Below are 5,000 nucleotides of genomic sequence, written 5' to 3' on the forward strand. Positions count from 1 at the left end.
GCTAAACCTATGGCGTCTAGGTCGGCGCTAAAAATGACTAGTATACCTTCCATGACCTTCCATAACTCGTCCTTGGAAAAGGAAGAGGAGATGAACTACGATTTTTACGAACAGATTAAAAGTCTAGTTGAGTCAGATGACTCTTCAGATGACTCTTCAGATGACTCTTCAGATGACTCTTCAGATGACTCTTCAGATGACTTTACAGAGGATGATGAGGATGTGGAGGAGTCCTTCCTCGACATATCGGCTGAGGAACCCGTGTTGGGAAAGTTTCCCATTGACACCAAGGGAACTATCACGGTTGTACTGCCTAGTCTGGAGTATATATGCGTTATCTGTAAACAACACATGGGCAAAGCATCCGAACTTGTTGCACATTTTAACATCAAACACAGAGACATTCCTCTGGTGTTTAAGTGCGCTAAATGTGACAAAACCAACTCAAACCACCGATCGATTGCCTGTCATGCCCCCAAATGTGGGGGAATAAAGTTAACTGAGGAAAGCTTACCAATGGTCTGTGAATGTTGCCAGGCACGCTTTGCGACTCTAAGTGGCCTTTCGCAGCACAAGAGGCATGCTCACCCAGTCACCCGTAATGAGGAAAGGATTAAAGATGGTATAAAGGGTACCTCGCAGAGAGGGGTACACCGTAGCTGCTGGTCTTTGAAGGAAGTAGAACAGCTGGCCCTTCTAGAGTTGCAGTTTCAGGGGAAAAAGAATATCAATAAGATCATTGCTGAAGCGCTTGGGACTAAGACCAACAAGCAAGTCTCTGACAAGAGACGGGACCTAAGTAAAAAGACAGGGGCCCCCATGTCAGACAGCTTACATTTTTCTTCTAGGCCTCTTGAGACATTGTCTCCCCCACCAAATGTAACAACGGGGACTTCATCCATACTCGCTCAAGCAGCTGAGCGGCTTACGAATGAGAATTCTGGGACCTTGGAAAAGCCTGCAATGGAGGCAATAAAGGCTTGGCTTAACGGCGAGGGCCAACATGATGCCCTCGTAGAAACTGCCACAGCATTGATGCTTTGTCCGATGAGATTGGTGAAAAACAAAGGCAAACGTTCAAAACCCGAGAACGACATTATTAAACCCAGGATATTACCCACACGATCTTGGATGAAGAAGAGAGCGGAAAAACGAGGAAGCTTCATGAAGCACCAGAAGCTCTTCTTTAAGAACCGCTCTCTTCTTGCGTCCTTAGTCCTGGATGGCACTGAACGTCATGAATGCCGAATCCCGAACGCAGATGTATATCGTTTTTACTGCGAAAAATGGGAGAAGGTGTTGCCATTCAATGGCCTGGGCCAATTTAAGTCATCAGGTGTTGCAAATAACGAATACTTTGAGCCCCTAATTTCGGTGGAGGAAGTTCAGACTGCCATACGGGCCATTAAACCAACGTCAGCAGCTGGGCCAGATGGCCTAACAAGGGCTGCAATCTGTGCTGCCGACCCCGAGGGTCGGACACTGACAGCCCTATTTAATGCATGGATGATTACAGGAATTATTCCCAAAGAGTTGAAAAAGAATAGGACGATTCTTATTCCTAAGGTTATGGACGATGAAAAGCTGAAAGAATTGGGGAACTGGAGACCAATAACGATCGGTTCAATGATTCTGAGATTATTTTCCAGAATAATGACTGCACGTCTTGCTCGTGCTTGTCCCTTAAACCCAAGGCAGCGTGGTTTTATAGCGGCATCTGGCTGCTCTGAAAATCTTAAGGTGCTACAGGACCTTATGAGACATGCTAAGAAATTGCACAGGCCGTTGGCTGTCATGTTTATCGACATAGCGAAAGCTTTTGACTCGGTTTCGCATGCTCATATTTTATGGGTGTTAAGGCACAAGAAAGTAGATGAACACGTGGTGGGCATCATCCAGAACGCCTACAATCGGTGTACGACCTCGTTCAAAAGCAATGGCGAGTCGACTCGAGAAATTAGCATACGTGTTGGTGTCAAACAGGGTGACCCCATGTCACCCCTGCTCTTCAATCTTGCCATGGACCCTTTGATATGCACCCTAGAGTCACACGGAGTTGGGTACTCCATTGATACCGACCACGTGACAGCTCTTGCGTTTGCTGATGATTTGGTGTTGGTGAGCGAATCTTGGGTTGGTATGGCCGCCAATCTAGCGATCTTGGAATCATTTTGTGGGCTATCGGGATTGGAGGTTCAGGCCAGAAAGTGCCAGGGCTTCATGATAAGCCCAACCAAAGATTCATATACGGTGAACAACTGCGACCCATGGACTATCAAAAATAAAGATGTCCATATGATCCAACCTGATGAATCAACGAAATACCTTGGTCTGAAAATTGGCCCTTGGACTGGCACTATACAGCCTGATCTACATTGTCAGCTAAAGACATGGATCTCGAAAATCGATGAGGCGCCTCTGAAGCCAACTCAGAAGGTTGAACTACTCAATGCCTATGCCCTACCCAGATTGTTATATCCTGCAGACCACTCGGACTGCAAGCAATCAACTCTCCGTGGGTTGGACCAAGAGATTAGAAAGGCGGTAAAAGGATGGCTCCACCTTCCCGCTTCAACTTGTGATGGACTGTTATATGCCAGAGCCCGAGACGGAGGCCTTGCCATCTTGAAACTGGAAAAAACAATCCCTTCGGTTCAAGTTAGAAGGCTGCAACGTATAGCAAACTCGTCCGATGCTATCACCCGTAATATTGTGTCCTCGCAGGGTATGGAGGAAGAATACCGTAATTTGTGGGTACGAGCAGGGGGTGACAGTGATGCAATCCCAACATTCGTTCTCAGGGACTCGGTGTCAAAAGAACCTGTATATCCGAGACCCTGCGATTGGAGGGAGCATGAATTTCAGAGATGGTGCGAAAAGCCGGTTCAAGGAAGGGGCATTGTAAACTTTGCGCATGATAGAATCAGTAATGCTTGGTTGAGGCCATGGTGCGGCTTTAAACAATGCTTCTTTATCGCAGCACTACAACTAAGGGCAAATATTTACCCAACAAGAGAAAGCTTGAACAGAGGCAGAGATGGGGCCTTACGTTCCTGCAGGAAATGCTCTGCCAGACTCGAGTCCCTTTCGCACATTCTCGGTCAATGTCCTGCAGTACAGAAAGCAAGAATTGCGCGACATAACAAGATCAGTAACATTCTGGCAGACGAAGCGGCTAGATTGGGCTGGTCTGTATACAAAGAGCCACGGTTCATATCCGAGACGGGAGAGATGAGAAAGCCTGACCTCGTGTTTGCAAAAGATGAGGAGGCGGTTGTGATCGATGTCACCGTCCGTTTTGAGCTTTCAAAGAATACCTTGTCAGATGCTGCCTCGCACAAAGTTTCGTACTATACCCCTCTTGGTGATCAAGTCAAAGTGCTGACGAAGGCTAGCAAGGTCACATTCTTTGGATTCCCGGTTGGGGCAAGAGGAAAGTGGCCCCTTGAGAATAACGAGGTACTTACCTCCCTGGGCCTGACCAAACCCAGAACGACATCACTGGCCAAGATGATTTCCCGCAGAACGCTGCTTTTCTCTCTTGATATTCTGAGAATGTTCTGTGGAAATTATGCGGTCTATGAACAGTCATAGACAACCTCCGAAACAAATAATAGTTTTGTTTTAAGATGTCATTTGTTTTAGATTGATTTTGTTATTTTCGAAGGTGAAGTCGGTTTTTATTTCATTTTACTATTTTCCACAATTTAGATTGTTATTTTCCAAGACGAAGTCTTGGTTTTTTTTATTGTTAGTTTTTTTTTAACACGTCGTATTTGTTACTTTAGAGCTTAGAGGGGACTTTATTTTCGCCTTACTATTTTCTGCCTACAAAGAAGATTAAAAATAAGCTTTTTTCAAGATGGTTTTGTTATTTTCCAAGGTGAAGTCTTGGTATTCTTATTTTACTATTTTCCATAAAGAAGACCTTTCTTTTAGATTTTGTTATTTTCCAAGACGAAGACTTGGTATTTTTATTATATTGCTATTTTTTACACGAAGCTTATTCAAGAGCACTTATATAGATTAGACTTTGTTATTTTAATTCTTTATTTTTGGACTACATCAGTTCGAGAGTCCTGTAACTTACTATTTTCTGCCTACAAAGAAGATTAGAAATAAGCTTTATTTAAGATGTTTTAGATTAGATTTTGTTATTTTCCAAGGTGAAGTCTTGGTTTTTTTTATTTTACTATTTTCCACAAAGAAGACTTTTCTTTTCTTTTAGATTTTGTTATTTTCCAAGACGAAGACTTGGTATTTTTTTTTTTGCTATTTTTTACAGGAAGCTTTATTCAAGAGCACTTATATAGATTAGACTTTGTTATTTTAATTCTTTATTTTTGCACTACATCAGTTCGAGAGAAGACTACAAACCAGCTTTATTTAAGATGTTTTAGATTAGATTTTGTTATTTTCCAAGGTGAAGTCTTGTTTTTTTATTTTAATATTTTCCACAAAGAAGACTTTTCTTTTAGATTTTGTTATTTTCCAAGACGAAGACTTGGTATTTTTTTATTGCTATTTTTTTACACGAAGCCTTTTCAAGAGCACTTATATAGATTAGACTTTGTTATTTTAATTCTTTATTTTTGGACTACATCAGTTCGAGAGTCCTGTAACTTACTATTTTCTGCCTACAAAGAAGATTACAAATAAGCTTTATTTAAGATGTTTTAGATTAGATTTTGTTATTTTCCAAGGTGAAGTCTTGGTTTTTTTTATTTTACTATTTTCCACAAAGAAGACTTTTCTTTTCTTTTAGATTTTGTTATTTTCCAAGACGAAGACTTGTTTTTTTTTATATTGCTATTTTTTTTTACACTGCTTTATTCAAGAGCGCTTATATAGATTAGACTTTGTTATTTTAATTCTTTATTTTTGGAATACATCAGTTTGAGAGTCCTGTAACGTACTATTTTCTGCCTACAAAGAAGACTACAGACAAGCTTTATTTAAGATGTTTTAGATTAGATTTTGTTATTTTCCAAGGTGAAGAC

General features: G+C 41.5%; 1 pseudogene; it reads left to right on the top strand.

Annotated features, from left to right (window-relative positions):
- Nucleotides 1-5,000, top strand: part of LOC142919122 (28S ribosomal RNA) — a 10,600-nt pseudogene that overhangs the window by 3,188 nt on the left and 2,412 nt on the right.

The sequence above is a fragment of the Petromyzon marinus genome, unplaced genomic scaffold (assembly GCF_048934315.1).
Source record: "Petromyzon marinus isolate PM22_M1 ecotype Great Lakes invasive population unplaced genomic scaffold, UKy_Petmar_22M1.pri1.0 PM_G_Scaffold_6, whole genome shotgun sequence".
Taxonomy (NCBI): domain Eukaryota; kingdom Metazoa; phylum Chordata; class Hyperoartia; order Petromyzontiformes; family Petromyzontidae; genus Petromyzon; species Petromyzon marinus.